Source organism: Pleurodeles waltl, chromosome 10, assembly GCF_031143425.1.
Source record: "Pleurodeles waltl isolate 20211129_DDA chromosome 10, aPleWal1.hap1.20221129, whole genome shotgun sequence".
In the NCBI taxonomy this organism is placed as follows: domain Eukaryota; kingdom Metazoa; phylum Chordata; class Amphibia; order Caudata; family Salamandridae; genus Pleurodeles; species Pleurodeles waltl.
In genome coordinates, this window is record NC_090449.1 from 325958216 (window position 1) to 325977811 (window position 19596).

Below are 19596 nucleotides of genomic sequence, written 5' to 3' on the forward strand. Positions count from 1 at the left end.
GAGCACTGAGAGCAAGCAGGAAGGAAGCCAAGGCATTGTAATCCATTTTTCGCCTGAGGCAAAAAATATGTTTTGCGCAACAATGCTTCGAGTGGAATGAGAAATGTTGAGGGGTTGTGTATTTTGAGCAGGATTTGATTGTTTTCCGCTAAAATGGGCTCGTCCGGGATTTGAACCTGGGACCTCTCGCACCCTAAGCGAGAATCATACCCCTAGACCAACGAGCCTGGGCACAGAAATGCAACGGCTCCGACCCTGCTCGGAGGGTTGGTGACAGAGAGTGGGAGACTACATCCCAAAGCAAGAAACTGCACATGGTGCTCTCTTCTGCAGTACGACTAGAGTCATTTGCATGGTCTTCATCGAACATGACATAAAAAGCCTCTATCCTTTAGACATTTTGGCCCAGATTTACAAGAAAATGACTAAGCGCGACGCTGTGCCAAATTTGCAAGCCCCACGCGCCGTCATTTTCAAAATGCAGGGAAGCGCCGTATTTAGTAGAATACAGCGCACCCCTGTGCTTCCCCCTGCGCCAGCTCTAAATTAGCTGCTGTGCGCCAACGCAGCCGTTCTTGCACCATGGTACAAGGATGACTGCGTTGAGGGGGAAATTGTTTTTGTGCAGGAAGGGACACCTTCCTGGCCAAAAAAAAAATCTTCAATGGTGATTTGCTCTTACTTCTATGTGTGCTGCAGAATGCATCACACATAGAAAGAGCAAAAACAAGGAGAAATGAAAACATTTCTCCTCAGTGCGCCACTCTAACGACACCCCTGGGATGGCGTTGGATTTTGGTGCTGACGCAGATTTACGCCAACTCCTAAATCTGGAGCAGCATCAAAATGCTATGGTGTTGCTGTGGCACACTCCCAACAACACCCATTGCACGCCCCTTCCAGGGAACGCGCTGCGTTCTAAGGGGCCGTATTTACAAGGTGGTGTTAAGCCACAAAAAGTGGCTGAACGCCATCTTGTAAATACCGCGCAGTGCATAGTGCCACCGGGGCGTCACTAAAAGTGATGCTCCGGTGGCGATAGGGCCTTGTAAGTCTGGCACTTTATTTGCTCAAGGTGTGTGTTCTTGGTGAGGGCAGGAAAGCTATTTTCGCTCTCGTACCTTCCTTCCTTGGCTGGCTTGAATGCTGTAGGCTCAGGCTTCATTGCAAAGGTCAAACAGTGAGCAACTGACTGCCGTAAGCTGGCGCAACTCCTCTTGGTGAGCTGTGACAGATGCCCCAGGAGCGTAGTACCTCACGATGGTGAGGGATAGACACAGTCTCTTTTATCTCAGCTTGCCTGTCAGGTGAGGCAGGAAATGCAAATACTGTGAAAAAGCCCAGCGACTCGAACCAGGGACCTTTCGCATGTGAGGTGCGCATGATAACCACTACACTAGACAAACAGACACACTTGCCGGCTTGCTTCATGTGGCTATGCATTGTACTGGAACCACCACACTATGGAAACAGACACACCTGCTTGCTTTATGTGGCTATGCATTGGACTGGGATGCAAGGATGAGGGCCAATGTTCATGACGCTCAAAGCTGAGCCTTCCGGAACACGATCTCTTCCCTTGGAAGAAAGGAACTGGGATCACTTTCATTCCAAGAGGTGATTTCAGAACTGGACCCGAAATTACCATGGAGAAGCACTGTGCATTTAATGTTCCTACGAGCACTGCTGCTCCAGCACAGAAAAGCAGTTGCAAAGAAATCTCGCATACCTTCATGATGCTGAACCGTCTCGACGCCAGTATAAAGCATGTATTGCATTGCAACATGACATCTTACAAGAGTGAAAAGCAGAAATACTCCTGTTTAAAACACAGACTGAACCTATAAAGGTAGGGGTTTGTGTGGGATTTGAACCGAGGTCCTCTCACACCCGAAGCGAGAATCATACCCCTATACCAACTAGACTGCCGCTGCATAGTCATTTGAAACATCTTCTGAAGCGTCTTTCCGAAAAGCAGGGCCATTTGGAGGCTCTCTCTCTCTAAGCGTGCCATAGCAATTGATGTTTTCTGTCAAGGATTTTTGTTTGTCTCTAGCAAGGCAAGAGGTAGTCAAAATGCCCTGTGCCAGTGAGCTGAACTAGGGCACTGATGTGAAAAGCAGACCCTTTCTGGTAGTTGTAACCCGCTGCAAGTCATGGACCCTTGCACCTTAGACTTCCCAACCAGAAGCACTGAAGGGCCTGCTAGCTCTTGAGCCAGAGGAGCATGCCTCTTGGATTCAAGCACACTTGCTCGATCAGCGCTCGATCAGGCGAGATCGATATTAGTGGCTCATAGGCCTGAAACACTCACCTGGGAGACGCAGGGTGGCTGATTTCCCGGAATGGCCCTTGATGGGGAAATCACCTCCTTTCCCCCGCCTCATTTCAGAATTGTGTGCTAGTCGCAAGACAGTGTTCAGGGGTTCATGGGTACTGCCTACTCCCAGCTGCCTCTCTGTCTTCTTCATGTAAATTGCAAGTCACGAGGAGGCACCATTGCCAATATGCTCCGCCCACCTAACCAAGAAACCTAGTTTGAGCTTGTCTGCCTGTGTTGTTGCAGGGGCAGTGTCTTCTTTGCCCAAAAGGTGGCAGGAGAGCCTCACTTCAAACGATAGAATCAACTGCTTAAGTAGAAACCAGCATGGTAGTTACTGTCATAAAGTGCAGCTCTAACAGAAGGTGTGCCTGAGACGCCCCTTCCAGTAATACACAGAATTTTGATTGAGGCCCCAGCCGATGGGTTGGTGGATTTCTCCTCACATGCCACAGCAGCTTCCAAAGATAGTGGTGTGAGGAGCTGGCTCTGCAAGCAGAGCAAGATTTAAGGGAAGAAAATACACCTGTCAGAAGTGGGATTTGAACCCACGCCTCCATGAAGAGACCAGAAGGCTCAGCTTCACTGAAGATCAAGCTCTCTTGAGTCTGGCGCCTTAGACCACTCGGCCATCCTGACAGCCAAAACAGTGTGCAGGTCGGACTCTTCAGTCTGCACTTGTTGATTTTGCCGCTTGCAATGTTCCTATCAAAGTCACAGCTTTAAAGGCCCCACAATATAACATGGCCAAGAAAAAAAAAAAAAAAACAGAACAAGAAACAATGCACATGCACGACCACCGAGGGATGCAGATAACTTTTTAGCGTCCTGCAATAGTAAAGCACGTTTTACACAGGTCACAAGTTTTTAAAGGTCATTTCTGTCTAAGTGTGCATTGAGAGAGACTGAGGTTTTAGGGAGCAAACACAAAAGCTGCTGCTGCCAAGTGTTTCTGCCCGGTCTCGAACCGGGGACCTTTCGCGTGTGAGGCGAACATGATAACCACTACACTACAGAAACAAGCTTGCTGGTTTGACTGAAGGAGCACAGTTCCCCTCATATGTTTGCACGATTTCCTCTATACTTTATCAGCAGTTGCTTGGAATGCGAGGGGTAAGTGTGAAAATTGCAGCGGTGTCAGCCAGCATGCATACACTCAGACGTCCTGAAAAATCCCACAGCTGCGGGCAGAGACAGACAAATATCTGATGCCTAAATGCCAGGAAGGAGAGCCTGTGAAATCATCACACAGGGCGCACTGAGAGCAAGCAGGAAGGAAGCCAAGGCATTGTAATCCATTTTTCGCCTGAGGCAAAAAATATGTTTTGCGCAACAATGCTTCGAGTGGAATGAGAAATGTTGAGGGGTTGTGTATTTTGAGCAGGATTTGATTGTTTTCCGCTAAAATGGGCTTGTCCGGGATTTGAACCTGGGACCTCTCGCACCCTAAGCGAGAATCATACCCCTAGACCAACGAGCCTGGGCACAGAAATGCAACGGCTCCGACCCTGCTCGGAGGGTTGGTGACAGAGAGTGGGAGACTACATCCCAAAGCAAGAAACTGCACATGGTGCTCTCTTCTGCAGTACGACTAGAGTCATTTGCATGGTCTTCATCGAACATGACATAAAAAGCCTCTATCCTTTAGACATTTTGGCCCAGATTTACAAGAAAATGACTAAGCGCGACGCTGTGCCAAATTTGCAAGCCCCACGCACCGTCATTTTCAAAATGCAGGGAAGCGCCGTATTTAGTAGAATACAGCGCACCCCTGTGCTTCCCCCTGCGCCAGCTCTAAATTAGCTGCTGAGCGCCAACGCAGCCGTTCTTGCACCATGGTACAAGGATGACTGCGTTGAGGGGGAAATTGTTTTTGTGCAGGAAGGGACACCTTCCTGCCCCAAAAAAAAATCTTCAATGGTGATTTGCTCTTACTTCTATGTGTGCTGCAGAATGCATCACACATAGAAAGAGCAAAAACAAGGAGAAATGAAAACATTTCTCCTCAGTGCGCCACTCTAACGACACCCCTGGGATGGCGTTGGATTTTGGTGCTGACGCAGATTTACGCCAACTCCTAAATCTGGAGCAGCATCAAAATGCTATGGTGTTGCTGTGGCACACTCCCAACAACACCCATTGCACGCCCCTTCCAGGGAACGCGCTGCGTGCTAAGGGGCCGTATTTACAAGGTGGTGTTAAGCCACAAAAAGTGGCTGAACGCCATCTTGTAAATACCGCGCAGTGCATAGTGCCACCGGGGCGTCACTAAAAGTGATGCTCCGGTGGCGATAGGGCCTTGTAAGTCTGGCACTTTATTTGCTCAAGGTGTGTGTTCTTGGTGAGGGCAGGAAAGCTATTTTCGCTCTCGTACCTTCCTTCCTTGGCTGGCTTGAATGCTGTAGGCTCAGGCTTCATTGCAAAGGTCAAACAGTGAGCAACTGACTGCCGTAAGCTGGCGCAACTCCTCTTGGTGAGCTGTGACAGATGCCCCAGGAGCGTAGTACCTCACGATGGTGAGGGATATACACAGTCTCTTTTATCTCAGCTTGCCTGTCAGGTGAGGCAGGAAATGCAAATACTGTGAAAAAGCCCAGCGACTCGAACCAGGGACCTTTCGCATGTGAGGTGCGCATGATAACCACTACACTAGACAAACAGACACACTTGCCGGCTTGCTTCATGTGGCTATGCATTGTACTGGAACCACCACAATATGGAAACAGACACAACTGCTTGCTTTATGTGGCTATGCATTGGACTGAGATGCAAGGATGAGGGCCAATGTTCATGACGCTCAAAGCTGAGCCTTCCGGAACACGATCTCTTCCCTTGGAAGAAAGGAACTGGGATCACTTTCATTCCAAGAGGTGATTTCAGAACTGGACCCGAAATTACCATGGAGAAGCACTGTGCATTTAATGTTCCTACGAGCACTGCTGCTCCAGCACAGAAAAGCAGTTGCAAAGAAATCTCGCATACCTTCATGATGCTGAACCGTCTCGACGCCAGTATAAAGCATGTATTGCATTGCAACATGACATCTTACAAGAGTGAAAAGCAGAAATACTCCTGTTTAAAACACAGACTGAACCTATAAAGGTAGGGGTTTGTGTGGGATTTGAACCGAGGTCCTCTCACACCCGAAGCGAGAATCATACCCCTATACGAACTAGACTGCCGCTGCATAGTCATTTGAAACATCTTCTGAAGCGTCTTTCCGAAAAGCAGGGCCATTTGGAGGCTCTCTCTCTCTAAGCGTGCCATAGCAATTGATGTTTTCTGTCAAGGATTTTTTGTTTGTCTCTAGCAAGGCAAGAGGTAGTCAAAATGCCCTGTGCCAGTGAGCTGAACTAGGGCACTGATGTGAAAAGCAGACCCTTTCTGGTAGTTGTAACCCGCTGCAAATCATGGACCCTTGCACCTTAGACTTCCCAACCAGAAGCACTGAAGGGCCTGCTAGCTCTTGAGCCAGAGGAGCATGCCTCTTGGATTCAAGCACACTTGCTCGATCAGCGCTCGATCAGGCGAGATCGATATTAGTGGCTCATAGGCCTGAAACACTCACCTGGGAGACGCAGGGTGGCTGATTTCCCGGAATGGCCCTTGATGGGGAAATCACCTCCTTTCCCCCGCCTCATTTCAGAATTGTGTGCTAGTCGCAAGACAGTGTTCAGGGGTTCATGGGTACTGCCTACTCCCAGCTGCCTCTCTGTCTTCTTCATGTAAATTGCAAGTCACGAGGCGGCACCATTGCCAATATGCTCCGCCCACCTAACCAAGAAACCTAGTTTGAGCTTGTCTGCCTGTGTTGTTGCAGGGGCAGTGTCTTCTTTGCCCAAAAGGTGGCAGGAGAGCCTCACTTCAAACGATAGAATCAACTGCTTAAGTAGAAACCAGCATGGTAGTTACTGTCATAAAGTGCAGCTCTAACAGAAGGTGTGCCTGAGACGCCCCTTCCAGTAATACACAGAATTTTGATTGAGGGCCCAGCCGATGGGTTGGTGGATTTCTCCTCACATGCCACAGCAGCTTCCAAAGATAGTGGTGTGAGGAGCTGGTTCTGCAAGCAGAGCAAGATTTAAGGGAAGAAAATACACCTGTCAGAAGTGGGATTTGAACCCACGCCTCCATGAAGAGACCAGAAGGCTCAGCTTCACTGAAGATCAAGCTCTCTTGAGTCTGGCGCCTTAGACCACTCGGCCATCCTGACAGCCAAAACAGTGTGCAGGTCGGACTCTTCAGTCTGCACTTGTTGATTTTGCCGCTTGCAATGTTCCTATCAAAGTCACAGCTTTAAAGGCCCCACAATATAACATGGCCAAGAAAAAAAAAAAAAAACAGAACAAGAAACAATGCACATGCACGACCACCGAGGGATGCAGATAACTTTTTAGCGTCCTGCAATAGTAAAGCACGTTTTACACAGGTCACAAGTTTTTAAAGGTCATTTCTGTCTAAGTGTGCATTGAGAGAGACTGAGGTTTTAGGGAGCAAACACAAAAGCTGCTGCTGCCAAGTGTTTCTGCCCGGTCTCGAACCGGGGACCTTTCGCGTATGAGGCGAACGTGATAACCACTACACTACAGAAACAAGCTTGCTGGTTTGACTGAAGGAGCACAGTTCCCCTCATATGTTTGCACGATTTCCTCTATACTTTATCAGCAGTTGCTTGGAATGCGAGGGGTAAGTGTGAAAATTGCAGCGGTGTCAGCCAGCATGCATACACTCAGACGTCCTGAAAAATCCCACAGCTGCGGGCAGAGACAGACAAATATCTGATGCCTAAATGCCAGGAAGGAGAGCCTGTGAAATCATCACACAGGGCGCACTGAGAGCAAGCAGGAAGGAAGCCAAGGCATTGTAATCCATTTTTCGCCTGAGGCAAAAAATATGTTTTGCGCAACAATGCTTCGAGTGGAATGAGAAATGTTGAGGGGTTGTGTATTTTGAGCAGGATTTGATTGTTTTCCGCTAAAATGGGCTTGTCCGGGATTTGAACCTGGGACCTCTCGCACCCTAAGCGAGAATCATACCCCAAGACCAACGAGCCTGGGCACAGAAATGCAACGGCTCCGACCCTGCTCGGAGGGTTGGTGACAGAGAGTGGGAGACTACATCCCAAAGCAAGAAACTGCACATGGTGCTCTCTTCTGCAGTACGACTAGAGTCATTTGCATGGTCTTCATCGAACATGACATAAAAAGCCTCTATCCTTTAGACATTTTGGCCCAGATTTACAAGAAAATGACTAAGCGCGACGCTGTGCCAAATTTGCAAGCCCCACGCACCGTCATTTTCAAAATGCAGGGAAGCGCCGTATTTAGTAGAATACAGCGCACCCCTGTGCTTCCCCCTGCGCCAGCTCTAAATTAGCTGCTGAGCGCCAACGCAGCCGTTCTTGCACCATGGTACAAGGATGACTGCGTTGAGGGGGAAATTGTTTTTGTGCAGGAAGGGACACCTTCCTGCCCAAAAAAAAAATCTTCAATGGTGATTTGCTCTTACTTCTATGTGTGCTGCAGAATGCATCACACATAGAAAGAGCAAAAACAAGGAGAAATGAAAACATTTCTCCTCAGTGCGCCACTCTAACGACACCCCTGGGATGGCGTTGGATTTTGGTGCTGACGCAGATTTACGCCAACTCCTAAATCTGGAGCAGCATCAAAATGCTATGGTGTTGCTGTGGCACACTCCCAACAACACCCATTGCACGCCCCTTCCAGGGAACGCGCTGCGTGCTAAGGGGCCGTATTTACAAGGTGGTGTTAAGCCACAAAAAGTGGCTGAACGCCATCTTGTAAATACCGCGCAGTGCATAGTGCCACCGGGGCGTCACTAAAAGTGATGCTCCGGTGGCGATAGGGCCTTGTAAGTCTGGCACTTTATTTGCTCAAGGTGTGTGTTCTTGGTGAGGGCAGGAAAGCTATTTTCGCTCTCGTACCTTCCTTCCTTGGCTGGCTTGAATGCTGTAGGCTCAGGCTTCATTGCAAAGGTCAAACAGTGAGCAACTGACTGCCGTAAGCTGGCGCAACTCCTCTTGGTGAGCTGTGACAGATGCCCCAGGAGCGTAGTACCTCACGATGGTGAGGGATAGACACAGTCTCTTTTATCTCAGCTTGCCTGTCAGGTGAGGCAGGAAATGCAAATACTGTGAAAAAGCCCAGCGACTCGAACCAGGGACCTTTCGCATGTGAGGTGCGCATGATAACCACTACACTAGACAAACAGACACACTTGCCGGCTTGCTTCATGTGGCTATGCATTGTACTGGAACCACCACACTATGGAAACAGACACACCTGCTTGCTTTATGTGGCTATGCATTGGACTGGGATGCAAGGATGAGGGCCAATGTTCATGACGCTCAAAGCTGAGCCTTCCGGAACACGATCTCTTCCCTTGGAAGAAAGGAACTGGGATCACTTTCATTCCAAGAGGTGATTTCAGAACTGGACCCGAAATTACCATGGAGAAGCACTGTGCATTTAATGTTCCTACGAGCACTGCTGCTCCAGCACAGAAAAGCAGTTGCAAAGAAATCTCGCATACCTTCATGATGCTGAACCGTCTCGACGCCAGTATAAAGCATGTATTGCATTGCAACATGACATCTTACAAGAGTGAAAAGCAGAAATACTCCTGTTTAAAACACAGACTGAACCTATAAAGGTAGGGGTTTGTGTGGGATTTGAACCGAGGTCCTCTCACACCCGAAGCGAGAATCATACCCCTATACCAACTAGACTGCCGCTGCATAGTCATTTGAAACATCTTCTGAAGCGTCTTTCCGAAAAGCAGGGACATTTGGAGGCTCTCTCTCTCTAAGCGTGCCATAGCAATTGATGTTTTCTGTCAAGGATTTTTTGTTTGTCTCTAGCAAGGCAAGAGGTAGTCAAAATGCCCTGTGCCAGTGAGCTGAACTAGGGCACTGATGTGAAAAGCAGACCCTTTCTGGTAGTTGTAACCCGCTGCAAGTCATGGACCCTTGCACCTTAGACTTCCCAACCAGAAGCACTGAAGGGCCTGCTAGCTCTTGAGCCAGAGGAGCATGCCTCTTGGATTCAAGCACACTTGCTCGATCAGCGCTCGATCAGGCGAGATCGATATTAGTGGCTCATAGGCCTGAAACACTCACCTGGGAGACGCAGGGTGGCTGATTTCCCGGAATGGCCCTTGATGGGGAAATCACCTCCTTTCCCCCGCCTCATTTCAGAATTGTGTGCTAGTCGCAAGACAGTGTTCAGGGGTTCATGGGTACTGCCTACTCCCAGCTGCCTCTCTGTCTTCTTCATGTAAATTGCAAGTCACGAGGAGGCACCATTGCCAATATGCTCCGCCCACCTAACCAAGAAACCTAGTTTGAGCTTGTCTGCCTGTGTTGTTGCAGGGGCAGTGTCTTCTTTGCCCAAAAGGTGGCAGGAGAGCCTCACTTCAAACGATAGAATCAACTGCTTAAGTAGAAACCAGCATGGTAGTTACTGTCATAAAGTGCAGCTCTAACAGAAGGTGTGCCTGAGACGCCCCTTCCAGTAATACACAGAATTTTGATTGAGGGCCCAACCGATGGGTTGGTGGATTTCTCCTCACATGCCACAGCAGCTTCCAAAGATAGTGGTGTGAGGAGCTGGCTCTGCAAGCAGAGCAAGATTTAAGGGAAGAAAATACACCTGTCAGAAGTGGGATTTGAACCCACGCCTCCATGAAGAGACCAGAAGGCTCAGCTTCACTGAAGATCAAGCTCTCTTGAGTCTGGCGCCTTAGACCACTCGGCCATCCTGACAGCCAAAACAGTGTGCAGGTCGGACTCTTCAGTCTGCACTTGTTGATTTTGCCGCTTGCAATGTTCCTATCAAAGTCACAGCTTTAAAGGCCCCACAATATAACATGGCCAAGAAAAAAAAAAAAAAACAGAACAAGAAACAATGCACATGCACGACCACCGAGGGATGCAGATAACTTTTTAGCGTCCTGCAATAGTAAAGCACGTTTTACACAGGTCACAAGTTTTTAAAGGTCATTTCTGTCTAAGTGTGCATTGAGAGAGACTGAGGTTTTAGGGAGCAAACACAAAAGCTGCTGCTGCCAAGTGTTTCTGCCCGGTCTCGAACCGGGGACCTTTCGCGTGTGAGGCAAACGTGATAACCACTACACTACAGAAACAAGCTTGCTGGTTTGACTGAAGGAGCACAGTTCCCCTCATATGTTTGCACGATTTCCTCTATACTTTATCAGCAGTTGCTTGGAATGCGAGGGGTAAGTGTGAAAATTGCAGCGGTGTCAGCCAGCATGCATACACTCAGACGTCCTGAAAAATCCCACAGCTGCGGGCAGAGACAGACAAATATCTGATGCCTAAATGCCAGGAAGGAGAGCCTGTGAAATCATCACACAGGGCGCACTGAGAGCAAGCAGGAAGGAAGCCAAGGCATTGTAATCCATTTTTCGCCTGAGGCAAAAAATATGTTTTGCGCAACAATGCTTCGAGTGGAATGAGAAATGTTGAGGGGTTGTGTATTTTGAGCAGGATTTGATTGTTTTCCGCTAAAATGGGCTCGTCCGGGATTTGAACCTGGGACCTCTCGCACCCTAAGCGAGAATCATACCCCTAGACCAACGAGCCTGGGCACAGAAATGCAACGGCTCCGACCCTGCTCGGAGGGTTGGTGACAGAGAGTGGGAGACTACATCCCAAAGCAAGAAACTGCACATGGTGCTCTCTTCTGCAGTACGACTAGAGTCATTTGCATGGTCTTCATCGAACATGACATAAAAAGCCTCTATCCTTTAGACATTTTGGCCCAGATTTACAAGAAAATGACTAAGCGCGACGCTGTGCCAAATTTGCAAGCCCCACGCACCGTCATTTTCAAAATGCAGGGAAGCGCCGTATTTAGTAGAATACAGCACACCCCTGTGCTTCCCCCTGCGCCAGCTCTAAATTAGCTGCTGAGCGCCAACGCAGCCGTTCTTGCACCATGGTACAAGGATGACTGCGTTGAGGGGGAAATTGTTTTTGTGCAGGAAGGGACACCTTCCTGCCCAAAAAAAAAATCTTCAATGGTGATTTGCTCTTACTTCTATGTGTGCTGCAGAATGCATCACACATAGAAAGAGCAAAAACAAGGAGAAATGAAAACATTTCTCCTCAGTGCGCCACTCTAACGACACCCCTGGGATGGCGTTGGATTTTGGTGCTGACGCAGATTTACGCCAACTCCTAAATCTGGAGCAGCATCAAAATGCTATGGTGTTGCTGTGGCACACTCCCAACAACACCCATTGCACGCCCCTTCCAGGGAACGCGCTGCGTGCTAAGGGGCCGTATTTACAAGGTGGTGTTAAGCCACAAAAAGTGGCTGAACGCCATCTTGTAAATACCGCGCAGTGCATAGTGCCACCGGGGCGTCACTAAAAGTGATGCTCCGGTGGCGATAGGGCCTTGTAAGTCTGGCACTTTATTTGCTCAAGGTGTGTGTTCTTGGTGAGGGCAGGAAAGCTATTTTCGCTCTCGTACCTTCCTTCCTTGGCTGGCTTGAATGCTGTAGGCTCAGGCTTCATTGCAAAGGTCAAACAGTGAGCAACTGACTGCCGTAAGCTGGCGCAACTCCTCTTGGTGAGCTGTGACAGATGCCCCAGGAGCGTAGTACCTCACGATGGTGAGGGATAGACACAGTCTCTTTTATCTCAGCTTGCCTGTCAGGTGAGGCAGGAAATGCAAATACTGTGAAAAAGCCCAGCGACTCGAACCAGGGACCTTTCGCATGTGAGGTGCGCATGATAACCACTACACTAGACAAACAGACACACTTGCCGGCTTGCTTCATGTGGCTATGCATTGTACTGGAACCACCACACTATGGAAACAGACACACCTGCTTGCTTTATGTGGCTATGCATTGGACTGGGATGCAAGGATGAGGGCCAATGTTCATGACGCTCAAAGCTGAGCCTTCCGGAACACGATCTCTTCCCTTGGAAGAAAGGAACTGGGATCACTTTCATTCCAAGAGGTGATTTCAGAACTGGACCCGAAATTACCATGGAGAAGCACTGTGCATTTAATGTTCCTACGAGCACTGCTGCTCCAGCACAGAAAAGCAGTTGCAAAGAAATCTCGCATACCTTCATGATGCTGAACCGTCTCGACGCCAGTATAAAGCATGTATTGCATTGCAACATGACATCTTACAAGAGTGAAAAGCAGAAATACTCCTGTTTAAAACACAGACTGAACCTATAAAGGTAGGGGTTTGTGTGGGATTTGAACCGAGGTCCTCTCACACCCGAAGCGAGAATCATACCCCTATACCAACTAGACTGCCGCTGCATAGTCATTTGAAACATCTTCTGAAGCGTCTTTCCGAAAAGCAGGGCCATTTGGAGGCTCTCTCTCTCTAAGCGTGCCATAGCAATTGATGTTTTCTGTCAAGGATTTTTTGTTTGTCTCTAGCAAGGCAAGAGGTAGTCAAAATGCCCTGTGCCAGTGAGCTGAACTAGGGCACTGATGTGAAAAGCAGACCCTTTCTGGTAGTTGTAACCCGCTGCAAGTCATGGACCCTTGCACCTTAGACTTCCCAACCAGAAGCACTGAAGGGCCTGCTAGCTCTTGAGCCAGAGGAGCATGCCTCTTGGATTCAAGCACACTTGCTCGATCAGCGCTCGATTAGGCGAGATCGATATTAGTGGCTCATAGGCCTGAAACACTCACCTGGGAGACGCAGGGTGGCTGATTTCCCGGAATGGCCCTTGATGGGGAAATCACCTCCTTTCCCCCGCCTCATTTCAGAATTGTGTGCTAGTCGCAAGACAGTGTTCAGGGGTTCATGGGTACTGCCTACTCCCAGCTGCCTCTCTGTCTTCTTCATGTAAATTGCAAGTCACGAGGAGGCACCATTGCCAATATGCTCCGCCCACCTAACCAAGAAACCTAGTTTGAGCTTGTCTGCCTGTGTTGTTGCAGGGGCAGTGTCTTCTTTGCCCAAAAGGTGGCAGGAGAGCCTCACTTCAAACGATAGAATCAACTGCTTAAGTAGAAACCAGCATGGTAGTTACTGTCATAAAGTGCAGCTCTAACAGAAGGTGTGCCTGAGACGCCCCTTCCAGTAATACACAGAATTTTGATTGAGGGCCCAGCCGATGGGTTGGTGGATTTCTCCTCACATGCCACAGCAGCTTCCAAAGATAGTGGTGTGAGGAGCTGGCTTTGCAAGCAGAGCAAGATTTAAGGGAAGAAAATACACCTGTCAGAAGTGGGATTTGAACCCACGCCTCCATGAAGAGACCAGAAGGCTCAGCTTCACTGAAGATCAAGCTCTCTTGAGTCTGGCGCCTTAGACCACTCGGCCATCCTGACAGCCAAAACAGTGTGCAGGTCGGACTCTTCAGTCTGCACTTGTTGATTTTGCCGCTTGCAATGTTCCTATCAAAGTCACAGCTTTAAAGGCCCCACAATATAACATGGCCAAGAAAAAAAAAAAAAAACAGAACAAGAAACAATGCACATGCACGACCACCGAGGGATGCAGATAACTTTTTAGCGTCCTGCAATAGTAAAGCACGTTTTACACAGGTCACAAGTTTTTAAAGGTCATTTCTGTCTAAGTGTGCATTGAGAGAGACTGAGGTTTTAGGGAGCAAACACAAAAGCTGCTGCTGCCAGCTGTTTCTGCCCGGTCTCGAACCGGGGACCTTTCGCGTGTGAGGCAAACGTGATAACCACTACACTACAGAAACAAGCTTGCTGGTTTGACTGAAGGAGCACAGTTCCCCTCATATGTTTGCACGATTTCCTCTATACTTTATCAGCAGTTGCTTGGAATGCGAGGGGTAAGTGTGAAAATTGCAGCGGTGTCAGCCAGCATGCATACACTCAGACGTCCTGAAAAATCCCACAGCTGCGGGCAGAGACAGACAAATATCTGATGCCTAAATGCCAGGAAGGAGAGCCTGTGAAATCATCACACAGGGCGCACTGAGAGCAAGCAGGAAGGAAGCCAAGGCATTGTAATCCATTTTTCGCCTGAGGCAAAAAATATGTTTTGCGCAACAATGCTTCGAGTGGAATGAGAAATGTTGAGGGGTTGTGTATTTTGAGCAGGATTTGATTGTTTTCCGCTAAAATGGGCTCGTCCGGGATTTGAACCTGGGACCTCTCGCACCCTAAGCGAGAATCATACCCCAAGACCAACGAGCCTGGGCACAGAAATGCAACGGCTCCGACCCTGCTCGGAGGGTTGGTGACAGAGAGTGGGAGACTACATCCCAAAGCAAGAAACTGCACATGGTGCTCTCTTCTGCAGTACGACTAGAGTCATTTGCATGGTCTTCATCGAACATGACATAAAAAGCCTCTATCCTTTAGACATTTTGGCCCAGATTTATAAGAAAATGACTAAGCGCGACGCTGTGCCAAATTTGCAAGCCCCACGCACCGTCATTTTCAAAATGCAGGGAAGCGCCGTATTTAGTAGAATACAGCACACCCCTGTGCTTCCCCCTGCGCCAGCTCTAAATTAGCTGCTGAGCGCCAACGCAGCCGTTCTTGCACCATGGTACAAGGATGACTGCGTTGAGGGGGAAATTGTTTTTGTGCAGGAAGGGACACCTTCCTGCCCAAAAAAAAAATCTTCAATGGTGATTTGCTCTTACTTCTATGTGTGCTGCAGAATGCATCACACATAGAAAGAGCAAAAACAAGGAGAAATGAAAACATTTCTCCTCAGTGCGCCACTCTAACGACACCCCTGGGATGGCGTTGGATTTTGGTGCTGACGCAGATTTACGCCAACTCCTAAATCTGGAGCAGCATCAAAATGCTATGGTGTTGCTGTGGCACACTCCCAACAACACCCATTGCACGCCCCTTCCAGGGAACGCGCTGCGTGCTAAGGGGCCGTATTTACAAGGTGGTGTTAAGCCACAAAAAGTGGCTGAACGCCATCTTGTAAATACCGCGCAGTGCATAGTGCCACCGGGGCGTCACTAAAAGTGATGCTCCGGTGGCGATAGGGCCTTGTAAGTCTGGCACTTTATTTGCTCAAGGTGTGTGTTCTTGGTGAGGGCAGGAAAGCTATTTTTGCTCTCGTACCTTCCTTCCTTGGCTGGCTTGAATGCTGTAGGCTCAGGCTTCATTGCAAAGGTCAAACAGTGAGCAACTGACTGCCGTAAGCTGGCGCAACTCCTCTTGGTGAGCTGTGACAGATGCCCCAGGAGCGTAGTACCTCACGATGGTGAGGGATAGACACAGTCTCTTTTATCTCAGCTTGCCTGTCAGGTGAGGCAGGAAATGCAAATACTGTGAAAAAGCCCAGCGACTCGAACCAGGGACCTTTCGCATGTGAGGTGCGCATGATAACCACTACACTAGACAAACAGACACACTTGCCGGCTTGCTTCATGTGGCTATGCATTGTACTGGAACCACCACACTATGGAAACAGACACACCTGCTTGCTTTATGTGGCTATGCATTGGACTGGGATGCAAGGATGAGGGCCAATGTTCATGACGCTCAAAGCTGAGCCTTCCGGAACACGATCTCTTCCCTTGGAAGAAAGGAACTGGGATCACTTTCATTCCAAGAGGTGATTTCAGAACTGGACCCGAAATTACCATGGAGAAGCACTGTGCATTTAATGTTCCTACGAGCACTGCTGCTCCAGCACAGAAAAGCAGTTGCAAAGAAATCTCGCATACCTTCATGATGCTGAACTGTCTCGACGCCAGTATAAAGCATGTATTGCATTGCAACATGACATCTTACAAGAGTGAAAAGCAGAAATACTCCTGTTTAAAACACAGACTGAACCTATAAAGGTAGGGGTTTGTGTGGGATTTGAACCGAGGTCCTCTCACACCCGAAGCGAGAATCAGTTGCCGCTGCATAGTCATTTGAAACATCTTCTGAAGCGTCTTTCCGAAAAGCAGGGCCATTTGGAGGCTCTCTCTCTCTAAGCGTGCCATAGCAATTGATGTTTTCTGTCAAGGATTTTTTGTTTGTCTCTAGCAAGGCAAGAGGTAGTCAAAATGCCCTGTGCCAGTGAGCTGAACTAGGGCACTGATGTGAAAAGCAGACCCTTTCTGGTAGTTGTAACCCGCTGCAAGTCATGGACCCTTGCACCTTAGACTTCCCAACCAGAAGCACTGAAGGGCCTGCTAGCTCTTGAGCCAGAGGAGCATGCCTCTTGGATTCAAGCACACTTGCTCGATCAGTGCTCGATCAGGCGAGATCGATATTAGTGGCTCATAGGCCTGAAACACTCACCTGGGAGACGCAGGGTGGCTGATTTCCCGGAATGGCCCTTGATGGGGAAATCACCTCCTTTCCCCCGCCTCATTTCAGAATTGTGTGCTAGTCGCAAGACAGTGTTCAGGGGTTCATGGGTACTGCCTACTCCCAGCTGCCTCTCTGTCTTCTTCATGTAAATTGCAAGTCACGAGGAGGCACCATTGCCAATATGCTCCGCCCACCTAACCAAGAAACCTAGTTTGAGCTTGTCTGCCTGTGTTGTTGCAGGGGCAGTGTCTTCTTTGCCCAAAAGGTGGCAGGAGAGCCTCACTTCAAACGATAGAATCAACTGCTTAAGTAGAAACCAGCATGGTAGTTACTGTCATAAAGTGCAGCTCTAACAGAAGGTGTGCCTGAGACGCCCCTTCCAGTAATACACAGAATTTTGATTGAGGGCCCAGCCGATGGGTTGGTGGATTTCTCCTCACATGCCACAGCAGCTTCCAAAGATAGTGGTGTGAGGAGCTGGCTCTGCAAGCAGAGCAAGATTTAAGGGAAGAAAACACACCTCTCAGAAGTGGGATTTGAACCCACGCCTCCATGAAGAGACCAGAAGGCTCAGCTTCACTGAAGATCAAGCTCTCTTGAGTCTGGCGCCTTAGACCACTCGGCCATCCTGACAGCCAAAACAGTGTGCAGGTCGGACTCTTCAGTCTGCACTTGTTGATTTTGCCGCTTGCAATGTTCCTATCAAAGTCACAGCTTTAAAGGCCCCACAATATAACATGGCCAAGAAAAAAAAAAAAAAACAGAACAAGAAACAATGCACATGCACGACCACCGAGGGATGCAGATAACTTTTTAGCGTCCTGCAATAGTAAAGCACGTTTTACACAGGTCACAAGTTTTTAAAGGTCATTTCTGTCTAAGTGTGCATTGAGAGAGACTGAGGTTTTAGGGAGCAAACACAAAAGCTGCTGCTGCCAAGTGTTTCTGCCCGGTCTCGAACCGGGGACCTTTCGCGTGTGAGGCGAACGTGATAACCACTACACTACAGAAACAAGCTTGCTGGTTTGACTGAAGGAGCACAGTTCCCCTCATATGTTTGCACGATTTCCTCTATACTTTATCAGCAGTTGCTTGGAATGCGAGGGGTAAGTGTGAAAATTGCAGCGGTGTCAGCCAGCATGCATACACTCAGACGTCCTGAAAAATCCCACAGCTGCGGGCAGAGACAGACAAATATCTGATGCCTAAATGCCAGGAAGGAGAGCCTGTGAAATCATCACACAGGGCGCACTGAGAGCAAGCAGGAAGGAAGCCAAGGCATTGTAATCCATTTTTCGCCTGAGGCAAAAAATATGTTTTGCGCAACAATGCTTCGAGTGGAATGAGAAATGTTGAGGGGTTGTGTATTTTGAGCAGGATTTGATTGTTTTCCGCTAAAATGGGCTCGTCCGGGATTTGAACCTGGGACCTCTCGCACCCTAAGCGAGAATCATACCCCTAGACCAACAAGCCTGGGCACAGAAATGCAACGGCTCCGACCCTGCTCGGAGGGTTGGTGACAGAGAGTGGGAGACTACATCCCAAAGCAAGAAACTGCACATGGTGCTCTCTTCTGCAGTACGACTAGAGTCATTTGCATGGTCTTCATCGAACATGACATAAAAAGCCTCTATCCTTTAGACATTTTGGCCCAGATTTACAAGAAAATGACTAAGCGCGACGCTGTGCCAAATTTGCAAGCCCCACGCACCGTCATTTTCAAAATGCAGGGAAGCGCCGTATTTAGTAGAATACAGCACACCCCTGTGCTTCCCCCTGCGCCAGCTCTAAATTAGCTGCTGAGCGCCAACGCAGCCGTTCTTGCACCATGGTACAAGGATGACTGCGTTGAGGGGGAAATTGTTTTTGTGCAGGAAGGGACACCTTCCTGCCCAAAAAAAAAATCTTCAATGGTGATTTGCTCTTACTTCTATGTGTGCTGCAGAATGCATCACACATAGAAAGAGCAAAAACAAGGAGAAATGAAAACATTTCTCCTCAGTGCGCCACTCTAACGACACCCCTGGGATGGCGTTGGATTTTGGTGCTGACGCAGATTTACGCCAACTCCTAAATCTGGAGCAGCATCAAAATGCTATGGTGTTGCTGTGGCACACTCCCAACAACACCCATTGCACGCCCCTTCCAGGGAACGCGCTGCGTGCTAAGGGGCCGTATTTACAAGGTGGTGTTAAGCCACAAAAAGTGGCTGAACGCCATCTTGTAAATACCGCGCAGTGCATAGTGCCACCGGGGCGTCACTAAAAGTGATGCTCCGGTGGCGATAGGGCCTTGTAAGTCTGGCACTTTATTTGCTCAAGGTGTGTGTTCTTGGTGAGGGCAGGAAAGCTATTTTCGCTCTCGTACCTTCCTTCCTTGGCTGGCTTGAATGCTGTAGGCTCAGGCTTCATTGCAAAGGTCAAACAGTGAGCAACTGACTGCCGTAAGCTGGCGCAACTCCTCTTGGTGAGCTGTGACAGATGCCCCAGGAGCGTAGTACCTCACGATGGTGAGGGATAGACACAGTCTCTTTTATCTCAGCTTGCCTGTCAGGTGAGGCAGGAAATGCAAATACTGTGAAAAAGCCCAGCGACTCGAACCAGGGACCTTTCGCATGTGAGGTGCGCATGATAACCACTACACTAGACAAACAGACACACTTGCCGGCTTGCTTCATGTGGCTATGCATTGTACTGGAACCACCACACTATGGAAACAGACACACCTGCTTGCTTTATGTGGCTATGCATTGGACTGGGATGCAAGGATGAGGGCCAATGTTCATGACGCTCAAAGCTGAGCCTTCCGGAACACGATCTCTTCCCTTGGAAGAAAGGAACTGGGATCACTTTCATTCCAAGAGGTGATTTCAGAACTGGACCCGAAATTACCATGGAGAAGCACTGTGCATTTAATGTTCCTACGAGCACTGCTGCTCCAGCACAGAAAAGCAGTTGCAAAGAAATCTCGCATACCTTCATGATGCTGAACCGTC

The 19596-nt window shown here is 48.8% G+C and overlaps 11 non-coding genes across 11 annotated transcripts; all 11 read right to left on the reverse strand.

Moving 5' to 3' along the window:
• Nucleotides 1-155: 155 nt before the first annotated feature.
• On the reverse strand, nucleotides 156-227 carry TRNAP-AGG (transfer RNA proline (anticodon AGG)). Its single transcript has one exon. It is a non-coding gene; the product is annotated as a tRNA-Pro (tRNA).
• Nucleotides 228-2847: 2620 nt separating this feature from the next.
• On the reverse strand, nucleotides 2848-2959 carry TRNAL-CAA (transfer RNA leucine (anticodon CAA)). Its single transcript has 2 exons — nucleotides 2922-2959; nucleotides 2848-2893 (listed from the first exon to the last, which is right to left on the reverse strand). It is a non-coding gene; the product is annotated as a tRNA-Leu (tRNA).
• A 308-nt stretch (nucleotides 2960-3267) lies between these two features.
• On the reverse strand, nucleotides 3268-3340 carry TRNAV-CAC (transfer RNA valine (anticodon CAC)). The gene has a single exon. It is a non-coding gene; the product is annotated as a tRNA-Val (tRNA).
• A 3081-nt stretch (nucleotides 3341-6421) lies between these two features.
• Nucleotides 6422-6533, reverse strand: TRNAL-CAA (transfer RNA leucine (anticodon CAA)). Its single transcript has 2 exons — nucleotides 6496-6533; nucleotides 6422-6467 (listed from the first exon to the last, which is right to left on the reverse strand). It is a non-coding gene; the product is annotated as a tRNA-Leu (tRNA).
• A 307-nt stretch (nucleotides 6534-6840) lies between these two features.
• TRNAM-CAU (transfer RNA methionine (anticodon CAU)) lies at nucleotides 6841-6913 on the reverse strand. The gene has a single exon. It is a non-coding gene; the product is annotated as a tRNA-Met (tRNA).
• Nucleotides 6914-9994: 3081 nt separating this feature from the next.
• TRNAL-CAA (transfer RNA leucine (anticodon CAA)) lies at nucleotides 9995-10106 on the reverse strand. Its single transcript has 2 exons — nucleotides 10069-10106; nucleotides 9995-10040 (listed from the first exon to the last, which is right to left on the reverse strand). It is a non-coding gene; the product is annotated as a tRNA-Leu (tRNA).
• Nucleotides 10107-10413: 307 nt separating this feature from the next.
• Nucleotides 10414-10486, reverse strand: TRNAV-CAC (transfer RNA valine (anticodon CAC)). Its single transcript has one exon. It is a non-coding gene; the product is annotated as a tRNA-Val (tRNA).
• A 388-nt stretch (nucleotides 10487-10874) lies between these two features.
• Nucleotides 10875-10946, reverse strand: TRNAP-AGG (transfer RNA proline (anticodon AGG)). The gene has a single exon. It is a non-coding gene; the product is annotated as a tRNA-Pro (tRNA).
• A 2621-nt stretch (nucleotides 10947-13567) lies between these two features.
• On the reverse strand, nucleotides 13568-13679 carry TRNAL-CAA (transfer RNA leucine (anticodon CAA)). Its single transcript has 2 exons — nucleotides 13642-13679; nucleotides 13568-13613 (listed from the first exon to the last, which is right to left on the reverse strand). It is a non-coding gene; the product is annotated as a tRNA-Leu (tRNA).
• A 307-nt stretch (nucleotides 13680-13986) lies between these two features.
• TRNAV-CAC (transfer RNA valine (anticodon CAC)) lies at nucleotides 13987-14059 on the reverse strand. The gene has a single exon. It is a non-coding gene; the product is annotated as a tRNA-Val (tRNA).
• A 3482-nt stretch (nucleotides 14060-17541) lies between these two features.
• On the reverse strand, nucleotides 17542-17614 carry TRNAV-CAC (transfer RNA valine (anticodon CAC)). The gene has a single exon. It is a non-coding gene; the product is annotated as a tRNA-Val (tRNA).
• Between the last annotated feature and the right edge of the window lie 1982 nt (nucleotides 17615-19596).